Below are 21207 nucleotides of genomic sequence, written 5' to 3'. Positions count from 1 at the left end.
CTATGCCTGACAGTTACTAGTTGAAAGATATCGAGGATTATGTATTATTGGGTATGGCTATGATGGGGGAACTCACTAAGCTTTGTGCTTACAATTTTTAGTTTTGGTTTCAGGCACCTATTCATCTAATGGGAAGGAGCCAGGGGTGTAGCAGCGCATCACACATTTGCACATGATTTTCCGCATTTGAGAAGCCTGAATTTTGTACTCTGATATTATAATATTTTCTGGAATGTTTTTTAGACTTATGACTTGTCATTTTACGATTAAAAGGATTGTAATGCTGTTTTATGATGCTATTTTTATAAGTATTACATTTTAAAACAAAAAATTTTGGGTCCGAATTTGGGATGTTACAAGTTGGTATCAGAGCCTTGGTTTAAGGGATTTGGACAGACCCTCGGGGGGGTGTCTAGAATCAAATCAAGGGCTTGAAAGATTTTTACAAGAAAATAGTTTTCAAAAATCTAAGTTAAGAAATTTTGAGAAATAACAAGGTGTGTGATGTGTGTGACTGGTCGAGCTCAAGTAAGTTTTCCCCAATATACTCATACTTGTTACGTATTTTATATGATATGATTATGAGAATTGCATGCTAGATAAGGGCTAACGATCTAGGAGGATGCCTTGTGTGCCTATTATATGATTCTGAGAACTGCATGCTAGAATAGAACTAAGGATCTAGGAAGGAAGCCTTATGCCTGTTGTATGAGCTTTTTGAGTTGTATGCTAGGGTTGTCTAGTCAGCAGTAGGATAGCCTAATTAGGTTATGTTTGATTTGGTTACTCAATGCACGAATGTTGCTTGCTTTGTGCTTATAGGGGTTCTAGCTAGCCTTAACTAACTAGTAAGTGGATATGTAATAGTATTTGCAAACTAGATAGGGAAGGATGGTAAGGACTCCTTGTGCAGCTGACGGTAGAGAGTAGGTCAGAGAGGGCCCTAGGTCAAGCCTAGGATGAGATTAGCTTGGAGAGCAGAATTGGCAGAAGGCATTTAGTGAAGTCAAAGCAATCCTTGAGGAAAGTATAGATAGATGTGGAAGGTAGTGTGGGCCCGTACTGCTGGAAGCAGAGGATCCGTACTCAATTAAAGGGAGGCTGAGATGGAACCAAGGACCTGGAGAGCGTGCGAGACCTCTAGAGAGTATGTATGACCCTGAAGTTTATATGTTTTATTTCAGAATGGTGGTTACATGTCGTGGAGTGGGAGGCTTAGGGTCTGGATCCTGTTCTGGATCAGGCTCGGTTGCGGGATCCGAGCAGGTTGATGATGGGCTGCACGATTTCATCGCGTCTGGGATCACGAGAGGTGTCCTTGAGGCAACCCCGGTCATTTTCGGGTCGATCAAGGAGGGGATTATTGAGCTGAGGGAGGATCGCATCTGGACATTCAGAAGTGATTTGGCGTCGAGCCAGTCGGGTACACACACACTGTCCTTCAATGAATTTAGGGGGAGTGGTGCGCCGGAATTCCACGGGGTGAAGGACCCCATTGTGTCCATCAGATGGATTGCAGACATTGAGTCTGCACAGCTGAAGAGCTTTTGCCCGGAGGGGTCGAAGGTTCGCTTCGTTGCGGGTTGTTTGAGGGATCGAGCCAGAGATTGGTCGGAGTTAGTTGGTGACTCTTTGGGGGCCCAGCCATTGAGGCTATGACTTGGTCAGATTTCATGACCAAATTCAGGGCTGATTTTGCGCCAGCTGTGGAGCTTCAGTAGCTGGCCAGGGAGTTTCTTGATATGAGGCGGACTTCAGAGACTGTGGACCCTGGATTCCGCTTGCCCGTTATCACGATATGTTGAGAGCTGACATTCGGGAGCATGTCAGCTATTCCGCTTGCCCAACCCTGGATTCCATGATTGCCAAGGCGAGGGAGAGGGAGATCGATCTGGAGCACATCAGGAAGAGGAAAATGGAGACAGGACAGGTTGCTGGTGTTTCAGGGATGAAAACCAAGATATTCGACGATAGGTCGAAGGGCTTGTAGGGTCGGGACTCCTGCGGGAAATGTGGTAGGTCACATGAGGGAGTTTTCCGCACTAGGTTGGGATCAGGCTGCTATAAGTGCGGAAAGACTGGGCATTTTGGTAGGGATTGTACTGCCCCTGCTCCCACGATTCAGACATCAGACCTGATTTGATTTCATTGCAATAAGAGGGGCCATAAAAAGGCCAACTGTCCCAGATTGACAGCAGCAACAACATCGCCAGCAGTGGCGCTGCTGCTATGACTGCATGGGTTATGGATGGCTGGAAGGTCAAGTCGGAGGCTACAGTTGTGAGGAGCCAAGAATTTCAGTTGACAGCCAAGGAGGCACGCGCCGCACCTAATGTGGTGATGGGTATGATTTCTTCTCTTAAACTTTTTATATTATGTCGCTTGTGATATTGATATGCCATGTTATATGTCTTGTTTAGGATCGTTCCATGAGAACGGTATCCCAGTTCAGGTGTTGTTTGACTCGGGTGCTACCCGATCGTTTGTCTCTCTTGCACTTAGCAAGAGGTTTCCTGAGTCTTCGGGCATGTTGGATTGCCCACTAGAGGTCAAGATTGTGGACGACCAATTAGTGCAAGCATCAGAGGTTTTCAGGGATTGTGTTTTGAGGTTGTTCGGGGAGCGATACTTGGTAGACTTGGTTCCCATATCATTGTGGGGGAACAAGGTTATTATAAGCATGGATTGGTTGAACCCCAATGGGGTGGTGATCGACTGTGCGCATCAGTTGGTCAGGGTCAGGACTCCAGGTGGGGGAGAGCTGGTGATCCACGGTGAAAGGCCACAGCCTGGACCAACTTTATATTTAGCAGCGAGAGCTAGGTGCTATCTCCAGCAGGGGTGCACAGGGTATGTCGCCTATGTCTTGGATGCCTGGGAGGCGGGTAAGACGACAGTGAGTGATGTGCCAGTGGTACAAGAGTTCACAGATGTATTTCTAGAGGAGTTGCCTTGGATACCTCCGGAGAGGCAGGTAGAGTTCAGGATCGACATAGTCCCGGGTGTGGCTACAATAGCCAAGGCACTGTATCGGTTGGCTCCTCCTGAGATGCAAGCGTTGTCTACACAGCTGTAGGAGCTGTTAGTCAACGTATTCATTAGAATGAGCAGTTCAGCCTGGGGAGCCCCGATTTTATTTGTGAAGAAGAAGGATGAGTCGCATTGGACGAGTCGCACATGTGTGTGCGACCACACACCTTGTGTACGGTTGTACACGCGTGTGCGGCTATACACTTGTGTACTGTTGGAGAGTGTTATAAATAAATGAGTGCATGTGAGAGTGTACGGTAAGGCTAGAAGACAGAGATAGAGAGAGAGAGAGAGAGAGAGTGCATATAGAAGAGAGAGAAAGTTAGAGAGAAGTGTGTGTGAACTATGTGGATGGAGCATCACTCTATTCATTGAATACATCATAGATTCAAGTTATTCTTCTTCTCCTTCTCTTCTATTTTGTTCTGAAATCATCCAATTGATCGGGATTCCGCACCATCAATTGGATCTGATTGATACACAAGCAATTTCGGGGACTTACAAGTGGTATCAGAGCAAGCTTGTATCAATCAATTTTGTCAGATCTGGAGCGTATTTGATCTTATTTTGAAAAGATAATAGTGGTTTTGGATTGATCTCTGAAAATTAGGGGGGGGCGGGGGTTTCTTCTTTGCATTTTTCATAAAAACGAGTTTTTATCGAGTTTTGGAGCAAAAAAAGGGTGAAAACGTCATTTTTTTCGTGAATCTGTTGAACGTGTGCAGCTCGGTGTGCGGCTCGGAGTGTGAGGCTCGGTGTGCAGCCCTGGTGTGCAGCCTCGGAGTGTGCCGCTCGATCTCGGTGTGCGGTCCTCCCCCTCACACCTCGCACGCGTTTGTTCAGCAACCTCGTCCTCACAGCATAGCTTTGTATTAAAAAAGAGGAAGGGGAATTGGGGTAGCCGGGATTTGAACCTTGGTCCCTTGGTTCATCAACACAACGCCCTACCAACGGATCTAGCAACCTTGATGCTCTTCTCCTCCCGTTTTTAATTCTTAATACATCATAGATTCATCTTCTTCTTCTTCTTATTCTCTTCTATTTTGATCAGGATTCCGCACAATCAATTGGATCTGATTGATACACAAGCAATTTTGGGGACTTACAATTGGTATCAGAGCTAGGTTTGTATCAGTCAATTTTGTTAGATCTGGAGCTTATTTGGTCTTATTTTGAAAAGATAACAGTGTTTTTGGATAGTTCTCTGAAAATTAGGGGGGTTTCTTCTTTGCATTTTTCATAAAAACGAGTTTTTGATCGAGTTTTGGTGCAAAAAAGGGTGAAAAACATCATTTTTTCGTGAATCTGTTGAAGGTGTGAGGCTCGGGTGTGCGGCTAGGGAGTGTACGACTCGGTATGCGGCTCGGTGTACGGCTCGACGTGTGCGGCTCGGTGAACGGTGATCGGCTTGGATGGCTTGGTTCAGCACCAGCTCACTTCGGCAGCAGCGCGACCTTACATAAAAAAGGGGAACATAATTGAGGTTGTCGGGAATCGAACAGGACCTCTAGTTGAGCAACCCAACGCCTTACCAACTCTTCGAGACTGAATCTTGTTCCTTAACTCCTATTTTTTTTATTCTTAAAGACTCCCATTTGGTTCCAAACTTTCGCAATTTGACAAAATCAGCCCAAAATTCAAAATTCTATTTTTTAAAATCCTTTTTCAACCCAAAATTTTTGTTTTTTATTTTTGATTTTATTTTTAACTTTTGACTTTTATTTTTGACCTTTGACCTTCAAGTTTGACCTTTGAATTTAAACTTTGACCTTTTTATTTAACTTTCAAATTTTCAAATTTAGCTTTTCAGTTTGACTTTTGAGTTTGACTTTTTAAATTTGAATTTTAACGTTGACTTTCTCGTTTTGTTTTTAAGTCAAAGGGCAATTAAATAATATATATATATATATATATATATATATATATAATAAATAATAATAATAATAATAATAATAATAATAATAATAATAATAATAATAATAATAATAATAAATAAAAGGAAAATGAGTTCGACATCAATTCCGGTAAATGAAGTTTCATGTACTCCATCTTGTGTTAAACCTATTAAATTTTACGAGAATTAATAGATCTAATCAAGAGAGAGAATGAGGACTTAAAATATGAAAGATACACCATTAGGAAAGAACAAAAACCGTTAAAAGCTCAATTAGAAACCAAAATCAAGGATTTCCGAAAATTCTAAGAAGATTACAGCAACAAGTGTGAAAATTATGATCACATTAAGAAAAAACTTGCTACTGTAACTGAAGAACATGATGCTTTAAAAATTAAGTGTAGAAAAACATATATTAGTTTCAAAAATTATACTGCGTCAAGTCAGACAGTCAAGTCCTTACTTGAAAAACAATTGAGTTTTAAAGATAATCAAACCAAGGATTTAGGGTATCATAGTGTGCCCCCTCCTTTTAATCACAACTATAACCCACCCCTTGAGACCAATGAGGAAGAAATTTATGCTCAGTATGGCCAAACCCTTGCTCTAGCTTCAGTTAAGACTGAACAATCAGGGCCAACTGAGGGTGTTGAGGTGAAGAGTACTAATGTTTCTACTTCTTGTGCAGGTAACGTAGTAGAGGATGAGAACAAACCAATGACTCCTTGAACTCTGAATCTGTTGCTTCGAACTCATTTGCTTCTGATTAACCCGCTGTTGAGAAATATAGGCCACCAAATCAAGTGAAACAGCTTGTCTGCTGCAATTGTGCTTGTAGGAACAACAAGAGAAAATGCATGGATATGCCACCAGGGGTAGGAAGAAACAACTTCACAGTGAAGAAAAAGTCTCGTTTTCACTTTGCAACTCCTGGACACATTGCCCGAAACTGTCCAAATCACACATACATTCCCTACTATGCACAAGGGTGGCAGAACGCGCCAAGAGGGAGATATTCCAAAATAAACCCCTCAAGGTCACGTTCAAACAATGACGTCTGGAATGCCACGAAGGGAAAGAGTTCAACTCCTAAGGCCAAGAAATCAACTCCCAAGTGCAAGAAGGGAATGTCGGCCAAGAAGCCCAATCCAAGAGATGCTCCAGTGAAACAAAGACCGGTTAAGTCAAAGTCATCTCAACGGCCGACATCAAGATCAAAAGCAAGTACTGAGTCACTCATCGGATCGAAAAAGAAATTGGTCAAACCCGACTACAGATGGGTTCCGAAGGCTCAATCTCCCAAATCATCTAATGCTTCTAATATTTTTACATCTTATGTTTGTGATAAATAGGATATGTCATGGGAGAAAGTTCCTTACAAATATGACAAAGGTCAACCCAGTTTCAAAATGGACTGGGTTCCAAAGACCAACTGATCTCACTCTGTGTCGGAGCAATTATGGAGGCATATCATCAGACTTTGGTTTGTTGATAATGGCTGCTCCTAGCACATGATAAGGGACATCTCTCAACTATACAACACTCAGAACTTTGTTTGAGAGTATGTGTCCTTTGCGGGAAAGGAGAGTAATCAAAATTTGAAGGTGTTGGAATAACATCAAGTGAACATGACATAAATGAAAGGTGTTGGAATAATGAAAGGTGTGCATGACATTTGAAGAGAAATTTGAAGGTGTTGGAATAATGATATAGATGTATGCTTGTTGAGTTAAAGTCATGAGTGATGCACATAACTTTGTTTGAGAGTATTTGATAAGGATTCCTTTCAATGGTTAAAAGAACATGTACTTTTCACAGGAGGCTGGCAGGTTTGTGTCAGTATCTGATCACTCATCAAATGGCAATGAAGTTGGAATAGCAACTGGAAGGGGGGGGGGGGGGGAATCCTTGATGTTGCATCCAAATCGGTTGAAAGGTGTTCGCCATCTGATCAAAAGTTGGAGACGTCACTTTGAGAACACCACTAACTCCTTCCGTCTAGGTTGCACAACATCATAGACGGTATCAAAGAAAGCATCGCGGTCTTCAATGCTTAACCTTATATCATTATCCGTAGTCCATAAGCTGATATGTGAGACACTCAGCAAGCTACACTTTAACTCAGGAGCGTAGATGACATTCCCAAAACTCAACACTCTATTTATAAGTATTCCCTTTTGAGTGATCTTCCCTCCATCACCTCCCGCGAAGGAAATATATCCCCCATTAATGTATTGAATGACATGTAATTGGTAGATATCTCCTGTCATGTGCCTGGAACAACTGATGTCGACGTACAAAGGTCGGGCGACATTCCTCTGCAACTGTTCAAGGATCACAACTGTACACGCAACCAGTACACTCCAACGGCACACTCTAACCGTACACACTGGCCGCATTCATGTGTACGGCTGCATACAGAGTATATAGCCGCACACACATGTACGGCCGCACACAGAGTGTGCAGCCGCACATAGGTGTATCTTCGCACACACGTGTATGGCTGCACAAAGAGTGTGTGGCCACACACTCTAACCGCACACCTTCAAAGCCTTCAACCGCACACCATCAAAGTTCCAACCACACACCTTCAAAGTTCCAAACGCACACTTCAAAATCAATAAAAATCTTCAACCGCACACACTCTGAATCTTCAAATTTACACTGAATTGGCTCTGATACCAATTGTAAGTCCCCAAAATTGCTTGTGTATCAATCAGATCCAATTGATGGTGCGGAATCCCGATCAATTGGATGATGTCTGATCAAAATAGAAGAGAATGAGAAGAAGAATAACTTGAATCTATGATGTATTCAATGAATAGAATGATGCTCCATACACATAGTTCACAGACACTTCTCTCTAACATTCTCTCTCTTCTATATGCACTCCTCTCTCTCTCTCTCTATCTCTCTCTCTCTCTCTCTCTCTCTCTCTCTTCTAGCCTTACCGTACACTCCTACATGCACTCCTCTATTTATAAGACTCTCCAGCAGTACACGAGTGTACATCCGCACACGCGTGTACAGCCGTACACAAGGCGTGCGACCGCACACACATGTGTAGCTGTACACAGCCACAAAATTACATAAAAATATATTTTCTTAGAAAAGCAAAGTATAAACCATATTATTGACCCAACAATCTCCCCCTTGGTTTATAGCTTTCTTTTCTAATTGACCCAACAAGCTCCCCCTAAAAAGTAGCTGGCACTTCTTCTTACTCTTCATTGGGAGCTTGGCTTGAGCATTAATCTTCAAATTTCTTCACAACATGAAGATGAACATATGCATCTTCAATAAATGACTTCATCTTGAGCAGTTGGGATTTCTGCAGAATTTAACATTGAACGCACATTGGGGGAGTGGGCTTGATGAAAAGATTCTTGAAAGATAGCACTTTCAGTTTGAGAATCTTCAGATAGAACAACAAAGAGAACGTATATTCTGGATCACTTCAGCAGGTTTATAGATAGCAATAGACTGATTGGGGAGGCTTCAATGCAATCCATCAAATAATCTTCAATTTCAGCTTCACCTTGCTTCTGGGGTTGACAAGTTGAGTGTTGAAAGAATAATCTTTATTTCTTGTTCCTTCGAATGAGAATTCTTCGATGCTCACGGATGAAGCTTCGGCTTTGAAAATTTCGATACAGTCTCCATGAGTCTCATCTACACCTGAAATCACTTTTCAAGACAAAACAAAACTAAAAGAAAAATTAGCACACACAAAAAATATTTTTGGATTTTTCATATTTTCTGAAAAAATATAGCAGAAACAAAAATATTTTTGGATTTTTGATTTTCTTGAACAAGAAATAAAACACAATATAACACTAATTTTTTTTTTTTAGAATTTTTTTTGTTTGATTTTTGATTTTTTTTATTTTTGTTTTCTTTTTGATTTTTTTTTAATTCTCCCCCTAAATTTTTGCATAGAGGAAAACCATGAACAAATCTAACAAAAACAAAAATATTTGGGATCAAAGTTGTGACACAGCTGAACTTGTTTATAAGTACTTTCACCTTCATGAATAGATCTGGTCAATTGTTGGTATTGTGGTCCGCTTAAACATGAAGGATATCGAAAAACTTTTCTAAATAAACCATTTAGTTGACGACGACCACGAGTATTGTTGTCCACTTAAATTAAGCAGCGAGATCTACAGACAACCTCTTAAATGGTTCAATTTTAGTTGCAGTAGAATATGTTCCCCACTTCCCGATATACCCTGGTTATCAAGAACTTTCTAAGGACCCCTTACGTTAGGTGAGTAAACAATTATTAAGGAGGAAGTCAGATTTAGAAATAGGTGTATATGTTGTGTCCCAGGTCGGATATCATTCAATCACGCAGAGGGGACAACATATGACTAATAGAGATAAAGGGATTGAGACGTAGAATTTTTACATATGTTGTGTTCCAGGTCGGATATGTTTCAATCATACAGAGGAGACAACATATGTCTAACAGATAGAAAGAATTTCATAGATAAGGAGGTGCGTAGAAATAAAGTTGCATATGTTGCATTCCAGGTCGGATCTCTTCCAATCATGCAGAGGAAGCAACATATGACTGACAGATAGAAAGCAAGAAAATAATTTCCTATATACCTACTTTGTCAGAACCCCCAGTTGCCGTATCAAAACCAGAATTAAGGACATAAATCCGTACATCAAGGAAACGTTGAACCACAGTTCAAGATGCGTATTAATTTAGTTATCTTGTGGGTTCCCATGTTTATCTCACTGCTCAATCTACCCGAGCGTCGTATGGTCAGTCCAAACAATCTTATCCAAATCCACAATGTCAAAATCTCCATGCCTACCAGCACATTGAACACAGAGTCTAGACAATTCAGATTTGGTCCCTTACACTGGTTTTAGAGTGTCCGTTATCACTTTATCTTGATATCGTTTCCCAAATAATACCTACAAACGAAAGAACTATAAGAAAATGAAAAATTGTCTTTGAAAAGAATCCGATTAAGATAAAATCAGGAGTATAGAGAAGAAGATGCAAACCGTAATTCACCGATTGAATTTGCATCCAGAAGGTCTCAAAACAGCACGCATAATCTCAGAACAGATCATAAAATTCTTCACATTGTTAAGCACAAACCCCAATGAGTGATCTCGTCCTTTCTTCCTTTCCCGCAAAGGACACGTACTCTCACACAAAGGTCTGAATGTTGCACAGTTGAGATATGTCCCCTATTATGTTCCTGGAACAACCACTATCAACACACCGAAGTCTGATGATATGCCTCCATAACTGCTCCAGCACAGAGCGGGATCAGTTGATCTTTGGAACCCAGTCCATTTTGAAACTGGGTCGACCTTTTTCATCATTGCAGGGTACTCTCTCCCATGACATATTTTGTTTATCACAAACATGAGATGAAGAAATATTAGAGTCATTAGTTGATTTGGGAGATTGATTCTTCGAAACCCATTTGTAGTTGGGTTTAACACATTTCTATTTCGATCTGATGGGTGGCTCGGTACTTGCTTTGGAACTTGAAGCTGGTTGCCGAGATGACTTTGACCTAGATGGTCTTGATTTTGCTGGAGCATCTCTTGGATTTTGCTTTCCGACCGACATTCCCTTCTTGCCCTTAGGATTCGAATTCTTGGCCTTGGAAGTTTGAGTCTTGTCCTTCTGCGCGTTCCAGTCACCATGGTCTGAATGTGACCTTGAGGGGTTTCTCTTGGAAAATCTCCCTCTTGGCACGTTCTGACACCCTTGTGCATAGTAGGGAACGTATGCGCAATTAGGACAATTTCTGGCAATGTGTCCAGGTGTTCCACAGTGAAAGCATGTCTTTTTCTTCACTGGGAAGTTGTTTCTTCCTACCCCTGGTGGCGTATCCTTGCCTTGTTTCTTATTGTTCCCACATGCACACTTGCAACAAGTCGGCTGTTTCACTTGATTTGGTGGCCTGTATTTCTCAATAGCAGGTTGATCCGAAGCAACTGATTTCGAAGCAACAGATTCAGAATTCAAGGATTCATTAGTGTGTTCAATAGTTTTCTCCTTGTTCTCATCCTCTACTACTTTACCTGCACAAGAAGTAGAATCATTAGTATCGTTCATCTCAACATCCTTGGTTGGCCTTGATTGTTCAGTCTTAACTGAAGAGGGAGTTGGGGTTTAGCCATACTGAGAAGGCATTTCTTCCTCATTGGTCTCAAGGGGTGGGTTATAGTTGTGATTGAAAGGTGGAGGAACACAATCATACCCTAAACCCTTGTTTTGATTTATCTTTGAATTTTAATTGGTTTTCAAATAAGGACTTGACTGTCATACTTGACAGAGTGTAATTTTTGAAACTAATATCTATTTTTCCACACTTAATTTTCAAAGCGTCAAGTTCTTCGGTTACAGCAACAAGTTTTTTCTTAATGTAATCATAATTTTCACACTTGTTGCTATAATCTTCTTGGAGTTTTCGGAAATCCTTGATTTTGGTTTCTAATTGAGCTGTTAATGGTTTTTGCTCTTTCCTAATGGTGTATCTTTCAAATTTTAGGTCCTCATTCTCTCTCTTGATTAGATCTATTGATTCTTGTAAAAATTTAATAGTTTTAATACAAGATCGAGTACATGAAATTTCATTTACCGCAATTGATATGGAACTCATTTTCCTTTTTTTTTAATTTTATTTATTTATTATTTTTTTAATTGTCCTTTGACTTAAAAACCGAGAAAGTCAACCTTAAAAGTCAGATTTAAAAAGTCAAATTTAAAAAGTCAAACTCAAAAGTCAAACTTAAAAAGTCAAACTTATAAGTCAAACCGAAAAGCTAAATTTGAAAATTTAAAAGTTAAACGAAAAAGTTAAAGATTAAAGTCAAAGGTCAAACTTGATAGTTAAAAGCAAAATATTAAGGTCAAAAGTTAAAAATAAAGTCGAAAATTTAAAACTAAAATTTTTGGGATGAAAATGGAACTTAAAAATAATAAATAAATAAATAAAAATAAAAAATAAAAAAATTGATTTTTTAGGTTTAAAAGTGCCAATTTTCGAAAGTAATAATCGAGAAGGGAGTCTTTAAGTATTAAAAACGGGAGCAGAAGAGCATAAGGGTTGCTAGATCAGTTGGTAGGGCCTTGTGTTAATGAGCTAAGGGACCCGGGTTCAAATCCGGGCAGCCCTAATTCCTCATTCTTTGTTTTTAGAACAAACTTGTGCTGCGAGGACGAGGTTGCTTAACAAACGTGTGCGAGGTGCGAGGGGGAGGATTGCACACACCGAGCCTCACACTGAGCCGGCCGCACACACTGAGCCACACACTCCCTGGCCGCATACCTTCAACCGGGCCGCACACCTTCAACAGATTCGCAAAAAAAAAAAAAAACAACGTTTTTCACTCTTTTTTGCTCCAAAACTCGATCAAAAACTCGTTTTTATGAAAAATGCAAAGAAGAAACCTCCCCTAATTTTCAGAGATCTATCCAAAAACGCTATTATCTTTTCAAAATAAGATCAAATAAGCTCCAGATCTGACAAAATTGATTGATACAACCTTTCTCTGATATCAATTGTTAATCCCCAAATATGGATCCAAATCAGTAATCAATGAAGCAAATAACAATCAAAATAGAATGTAGAAGGAGTAGAAGAGAAATAACATCAAGCATGCACACTTCTATATCATAAATGTCAGGTACACCTTGAGAAGTACACACACATCACTGTTCAACAAAAAGTACCCAACAAGCTCCCCTAAAAAGTAGTTGGCCTTTCTTGTTAGTCTTCATTGGGAGCTTTGGCTTCAGCTTTAATCTTCAAATTCTTCACAGCATCAAGATGATCATATGAATATTCAATGAATGATGTCATCTTGAGCAGTTGGGAGTGTCTTCAAAATTTGACATTAAACACACATTGGATGAGGAGGCTTCTTGATAGCAACAAAGATAACGAATCTTTTGGATCACTTCAACAAGTTTATAGATAGCAACAGACTGATTGAGGAGGCTTCAATGCAATCCGTCAAATAATCCTCAATTTCAGCTTCACCTTGCTTCTGGGGTTGAAAGATTGAATGTCCAAAGAATAATCTTCATTTCTTGCTCCTTCGAATGAGAATTCTTCAAAGATCATGGATGAAGTCTTGGCTCAGAAAATCTTCGATACAGTCTCCATGAGTTTCATCTACACGTGGATTCACTTTTCAAGACAAAACAAAACTAAAAGAACACTTAGTACACAAATATTTTTGGATTTTTCATATTTTCGGAAAAATAAAACAGAAACAAAAATATTTTTGGATTTTTGATTGTTTTGAACAAGAAATAAAACAGAAATAACACTATTTTTGGATTTTTAATTTTCTTAATTTTTGTTTGATTTTTGAATTTTTTTAATTCTCCCCTAAATTTGTGTATAGAGGAAAACTATGAACAAATTAAACAAAAACAAAAATATTTGGGATCAAAGTTGTGAGACAGCCTGAACTTGTTTATCAGTACCTTCACCTTCATGAATAGATATGGTCAATTATCAGTATTGTGGTCCAGTTAAATACGAAGCATATCGACAAACTTTTCTAAATAAACCATTTAGCTGACGACGACCACGGGTATTGTTGTCCACATAAATTAAGAAGCAAGATCTACAAACAACCTCTAAATGGTTCAGTTTTAGTTACACTAGAACGTGTTCCCCACTTCCTGATATAACCTGGTTATCAAGAACTTTCTAAGGAACCCTTACTTTAGGTGAGTAAAAAATTATTAAGGAGGAAGTCAGATTTAGAAATAGGTGCATATGTTGTGTCCCAGGTCGGATATCTTTCAATCACACAGAGGGGACAATATATGACTAACAGAGATAGAGGGATTGAGAGGTAGCATGTTGCGTATGTTATGTTCCAGGTCGGATATGTTTCAATCACGCAGAGGAGAAAACATATGTCTAACAGATAGAAAGAATTTCATAGATAAGGAGGTGCGTAGAAATCGAGTTGCATATGTTGCATTCTAGGTCGGATCTCTTCCAATCGCACAGAGGAAGCAACATATGACTGACAGATAGAAAGCAAGAAAATAATTTCCTACATACCTACTTTATCAGAATCCCTAGTCGCCCTATCAATACCTGAATTAAGGACAAAATCCGTATATCGAGGAAAAGTTAGGCCACAGTTCTAGATAGGGGTTCTCTTAATGTGACTGATGGATTCTCATGTATATCTCCCTACTCAACCTATCCAAGCGTCGTATTGTCAGGCTAAACGGAACTATCTAAGTCAAGATTTATCAAGACTCTAGATTCCTTAAGTTCATCTGTACCTAGTCAAGCCCGTTAAATTCTTCGTGCCTACCAGCGCATCGAACACAGAGCTTAGAAAATCCAGCTTTGGTACTTTACACAGACTCAGATTTCCCGTTATCACTTATTGATATCACTTCCCAAATCATATCATGGAACACAAGCTCACAGAATTTAACGGACATGACCAGGTGGTTTAATTTAATGGACTTGACTAGGTGCATATGAACTTAAGGAATCTAGAGTCTTGATAAATCTTGACCTAGATAGTTCCGTTTAGCCTGACAATACGACGCTTGGATAGGTCGATCAGGGAGATATACACGAGAATCCATCAGTCACATTAAGAGAACCCGTATCTAGAACTGTGGTTTAATTTTTCCTCGATATACAGATTTTGTCCTTAATTCCGGTATTGATAGGGTGACTGGGGAATTTCGATAAAGTAGGTCTGTAGAAAATTATTTTCTTTCTTTCTTACTATGAGTCATATGTTGCCTCCTCTACGCGATTGGAAGAGATACGACCTGGACTGCAACATATGCAAATCTATTTCTCTGGAATTCTTCCCATTTGTTAGCCATATGTTGTCTCCTTTGCGCGATTAACAATCCGACCTGGTACACAACATATGCAACTTTCTACATCTCAATTCCTATAAAAGCTATAATCAATCATAATCACAATCGATCCTCTCTACGAATAATAGACTGCTCACCTAAAGTAAGGAGTATCTCAGAAGTTCTTGATTATTGGGATATATCAGGAAGCGGGAAACATGTTCTAGTACATCTAAAATTGAAAAATTATATATTGTCTGTAGATCTCGCTGCTCAATTTAGGTGGACAAAAATATCCTTGGCCGTCGTCAGATAAATGGTCCTTAGGAAATTTTATCTAGTAACCTAGGATTAACCAGTCTTGTCACTTATACCATGTCCAAAATTTTGTTAGAATTCTTCGTGTTTAAGTGGACTACAATACCGGGGATTGACCAGATCTATTCATGAAGGGGAAGGAACTGATAAATGAACTACGATTGTCTAACAACTTTGATCCCACATCACAAAAAGGTTAAACGATTTACAAGATTAAAATTAGAATTAATTTTTAGTATTATTAATGTTTATTTTTATTTTGTTCTATTTTATTTTTATTTTTATTTGTAGTTTTAGCTTTATTTTATTCTATCTTATTTTATCCTTAGGAATAATAAAATTTTAAGATTTTTTAATCCTCAAAATGGCTTATTTTAAAAAAAAAAAAAGTTTGAGTTTAGGCTTAGTTTTTGATTATTAAAGAGTTGAGGGGGAGAAAATGAAATGTTTTGAATATAATATATATATATATATATATATATATATATATATATATATATATATATATATATATATATATATATATATATATATATATATATATATATACAGCATGTGCTGTGTGTAGATCATCGGCACTGTTCTCATTTGAATCCTCTCAACCGCACACAGCTTACTCTCTCTCAGTCTCTAAAAATCCTAAAATTTCATCAAACTTCCTGAAATTAAAGCTTCTCACCAATAATTCATGTAAATGCGACTGCCATAACACCTTTTTCATGCAAAATCGATCATTATTCGTTGTTTAATCGAAGCATTATGTTTTTGACTGTGAGTGCGACCACACATGGCATGTGCGGCTGAACCGTGCGCGGATACACATATCTGTGTGCGGTTGGGCCATGTACGGCTGTGTGCATTTTCATGTGCAGTTGCACAATCTTTGTCATGTTCAATCATGAGCAGTTGAAATACGTATGATTAAAATTATTTTTTTGCCCTAATGATTGCATGTGTCTCTTTTCAGATTAAGATGGGAGATCTATAATTTGCTAAAGTTCACAACTCAACCATTTTTATTGAAGTTCCTCCTGCAGCTCACAATGATTTAAAATTCATTGTTGATGATTTGAAGAAATGTTATCTGGTCCATGCATTAACAACCTGCCCTGCAATTTACCAGAACCTAATCAAAGACTTCTGGAGGAGTGCAGTTGTGAAGAAGGATAACAAAGATGAAAATTTTCTCAAAAGTTCACGAGGAAGATGATGAAGATCTCTATGAAGATGTACAATTTTTGAACGAAATAGACTTCACAAGGATCAGTGATGATATCCTTACAAATATTGAGCTTGATCTTGATGATGAAGAATTTGGTCCTCTTCCAGGATTTGCCAGGAGCTGCCTCAATAAAGTCAATGAAGTTGCTTCTTCGGCAACCAAGACTAGGGAACAAGGAAATGTTCTCAAAAGTTTTCTCTCCACATCCAAGCCCATGGAGGTTGCTTCAAGTCAAGGAGATGTGAACTCAGATATTCCTCCCTCTATTTCAACTATCTCAACATCTGCTCCGCTTGTTTCTGAATCAACTCAGCCCCAAACCTCTCAATCCTATTTAGAAAGAAGTCAATCAGTTACGAGTCTGGAGGTACCCATTGTGAGCAATGCACCTCAATTCTTCTCCATTTTCACTGCTACTACTGCTTACACTCCACCAACACAAACTGATGACGACCCTAGTACTATGTTTCAGACAGGTTGCTCATCATCTATCCCATAATATTCTCTCACTAGACCTTCAATGGATGAAGCTTCAATCAGACAGGAAAACCACCTGGCCCAACACAGTCCAACCTCTTCTCGTGGCAAAGAAATATATTTTAGAGAAGAGCACATAGGTGATGACAAATCTTCTATGTCTGAACTTCGAGAAGAAATTGGCATTCTTCGATAGGAACTCAATTAGAAGCCCATTCAGATGGATCAACTCACTTCTCACATTGAAGTGCTTAAAGCAAAGGTTGAGGAGAAGACAAAGCATATTAAAGATCTACAGACGAATCTTGGTTCAGTGACAAATATCTACTTCAACTTAAAGAACGTTTTGTATGATGCATTCGGAGACAAAGTCAAAGCCCTATTTCAGCAGCCACACGGAATCAAGGATCCTCCCACGGCCCCCACACAGTCTGTTTCTGATGACCTTCCAGTTGACCTACCAGCTCCTAGAACAACAACAATTGTCGATAGATTTGAAAAGGACCCAGAATGCAGTAGAGCCCGAATCATAATTAAACAGGGAAAGAAAACCGTAACGACAAACAAAAGTGAAGGTTTACTATTCATGAAAAATTCAAACGAGAATCGCAGAGCCAAAGACCCTGTTTTAACTGTGACTGATCTAAAGAAAAGAAAGTTTGGTGACGAGTTCGGAGATAGATCATGAATCTGAATTTGGGCCTTTGATCTTGAGACAAATATGTGGGTTGTGAAAAGGAACTCAGGAGCTTCTGAGGTCTACAAGAACACTCATGACTTTAACTCATGTACCAAAGTTGATCCTGCTGAATTATCCAGAGCCCCATTTCATAATCCCTCTGAAGATCGAAGTGCTTCAAACTTCAAAACGTTTCTTGACAGACAAGTACAGGAAAACTTTCCAAAGATGAAGACTGCAAGAGCCTTGTACCGAAAAGACAAAGCAATTCTTGATCCAGAATCAGGCGAGCCTATGAAGATTATGATGGGTTTTGAGCATTCTAACACTTCCTAAGTGTACATGCAACCCTAATAACCTTGGATCTATGTTTGTCTAATTATCATGCAAAGTTGATTTCCAAGGCTATGATCCTATCTAGCATACATGGGGAACAATTTATACATAAATAATAGATAGAATTACATACCTTGTTGCTGTAAGTGTTCCATGAAACCTTGTGAGCCTAGCACCCCAAGTGTGATGCCTCAAATGCTTCACACAACACCAAATGCTATAGAGTAAACTTGGAGAGAATGTATAACACACTAAAATCGGCCAAGCCCTCTTGTTTCACTAGTCTTATCAAGTTTAGCCGATTTTGGGAGATACATGGTCTTTATATAGTGTTGACACATCTAGGGTTACACCATGTAAACCCTAATGTGTCATGACTCTTCATTTCCATGACCCATGGGTTTGTAACTCCCATGGAGCCTCCATGGAGCATCCAATGGGTTTAACCCAACTTGATTATCCATGGAGCCTCTTAGCCCACTATATAAGTTATGGATGATTTACATAATCAACCCATATATTTAATTAGTTATCTTTTGATCACTTAATTAATTCTAAAATTAATTCTTGATCAAACTAATTAAATAATATTATTAATATATTAGAGCTTATAATATATTAATAAACCATATGTGTTAATTCTCTCATTTAGTCTATCCAATTGCATCGTGCCATGCAACCCAAATAGACCATACCGGGTCGGGTCCAGTACATACCAGAAATAGTTATGGACTTAGACACCTTATCCAACAGTCTCTCACTTGGATAAGTCTAATAAATATTACTGCAAGTATGACTTCAGGAACCGATCGGCAATCGTAGCTCTTTTCAAGGTTTCTCGGAACTGAGAAGATGATGGTACGCCATTTAAGAAAAGGGATCATATAATCCTCTGTTCTAGATATCAGCCGGACAAATACATGGAACAATGTCTTACTTATTGTCCAACAGTTTGTTTCCCAATTTATAATTTGTTTGACAAAGAACTTAATTGAACACATCAACTTAGTTCTGACCAGGCCCGGTACATTGGTCAAAACAAAATCATCGAGGGGCCCAGATATGAAATTCTAATCCAAGAAGGAACGGATAAACTTCGACTCATATGTTTGTTCTACCACTCATTGAATTACACATAAAAACACGTTTTATAACATCGAGTTACCAATGCATTTTCGTACAATCAATGTATAACCAACTCGTAAGTAACAAATCATATCTCTAGGTTTTAAGACTTATATGATATTACCGTCTCACGATCACTCGAGATAAAATTCCATGAAGTGATTCCAGTGAGCGTGGGTTGAGTCCAATGCTCAGAACTTATGAGCACTCATGATTGTTGTAGCCATGTCCAACACCTTAGACCTTTGCAACCAATCATGACAATCTTGATTCATACCTACTTCCGACATATGACCGACTGTGGAGGTTTGAATAATATGATATACCAATCATAATTATTCTGGAAGTCAAAACATGCAAAAGAAATATAGTAAACGATTGACAAAAGATAGTAACACTTTACTCATAAATAAACACACCTTTTATTCATCATCAAATGTCAATTACACTTTACAAATGTCATAATTTATCTAACTACTAAAACTTATATCATCCTTCAGCCCTATGCTCCGAGCATGCTGGAGATGCTTAACCCTACTCAGTCCCTTCGTGAGGGGATCTGTTGGGTTCTCATCCGATGATACCCTATTTGCCACGAGGATTCCTTCTTCTATGCGTGTCTGATGAAATGATATTTTATGTCGATGTGTCTGGATCTTCCGTGATCCCTTGGTTCCTTGGCTAAGGCAACAACACTTTCACTATCACAGAAAATTTCTATCAGCTCCTTTATAGATGTTACAACTCCAAGGTCTCCAATGAAGCTCTTTAGCCATATAGCCTCCTTTGCTGCCTCGCTTGCTGCTATATACTCTGATTCACAAGTAGAATCAGCCACTGTCTCCTGCTTGGAACTTTCCCAATAGATTTCTCCCCCGTTTAAGGTAAAGACCCAGCCCGACTGAGAGCCGAAATTATCCCTATTAGTTTGGAAGCTAGCATCACTATACCCTACAACTCTCAAGTCATTACTCCCACCGAGGGTAAGGACCCAGTCCTTAGTCCTCCGTAGGTACTTCAAGATATTCTTTACCGCAGTCCAATGTGCCTTGCCAGGATTCCCCTGATACCTGTTAACCATGCTCAAGGCAAAGGCTACATCAGGTCGAGTACACATCATAGCATACATGATCGAGCCTACTGCTGAAGCATAAGGCACTTGACTCATTTCTGCTATCTCAGCCTCAGTACTTGGGCTTTGTGTCTTACTCAATCTGGCGTTACTCTGGATGGGTAACTCTCCTTTCTTGGAATCTTGCATGCTGAATCTCTTCAGCACCTTATCCAAGTATGTACTTTGACTAAGTCCAATTAGTCTTTTACTCCGGTTTCTCAAAATCCTTATCCCTAGAATATAGGTAACTTCTCCTAGGTCCTTCATAGAAAAACACTTCCCAAGTCCGGACTTAACTTCCTGCAGAGTTGGGATGTCATTTCCTATGAGTAGTATGTCATCCACATACAACACCAAAAGGCTAACTATACTCCCACTAGCCTTGACATGCACACAAGATTCATCTTCACTCCTAGAAAATCCAAATTCCTTGACCTTTTCTTCAAAGCAAAGATTCCATCTGCGAGGTGCTTGCTTTAATCCATAAATGGATTTCTCAAGCTTACACACTCTATTAGGGTACTCGTTGCTTACAAAACCTTCTGGCTGACTCATGTAAACATCTTCAGTCAACATTCTATTAAGGAAAGCAGTTTTGACATCCATTTGCCAAATTTCATAGTCATGAAGTGCAGCTATGGCTAACATAACCCTAATAGACTTAATCTTGGCTACTGAAGAAAAGGTCTCATCATAATCCACTCCAGGAATTTGAGAGAAGCCTTTTTCAACCAGCCGAGCCTTATAAGTGTGTACATTACCATCCATGTCGGTCTTCTTTTTGAAGATCCATTTGCACCCTACAGTCTTACGGCCTGCTACATTCTCAACCAAGTTCCAAACTTGATTGTCATACATGGATTGTATCTTGCTATCCATAGCATCTTTCCATATAGCAGACTCAGGGCCTACCATGGCTTCCATGTAGCTGTTAGGTTCATCCAGACCTACTAGTGTCCCATCACTAATAAGTGTCTCACCTTCCACAGTAGTATGGAAACCATAGTAATGCTCAGGTGCATTCCTAACTCTCGTGGAATGCCTCAGAGGTACAGACTCGTCAATTGGCTCAACAAGAGTTTCCTCCTTAAGTTGAGGGCTAGGGTTTGAAGTTCCTTCACCACTTGACTCTTGAAGTTCTTCAAGGTCAATTTGCCTCCCACTGTCTCCT

The sequence above is a fragment of the Lactuca saligna genome, chromosome 8 (assembly GCF_052625555.1).
Source record: "Lactuca saligna cultivar CGN05327 chromosome 8, ASM5262555v1, whole genome shotgun sequence".
Taxonomy (NCBI): domain Eukaryota; kingdom Viridiplantae; phylum Streptophyta; class Magnoliopsida; order Asterales; family Asteraceae; genus Lactuca; species Lactuca saligna.
The sequence above is the reverse complement of the archived record's forward strand: the minus strand, read 5'-3'. Positions refer to the sequence as shown.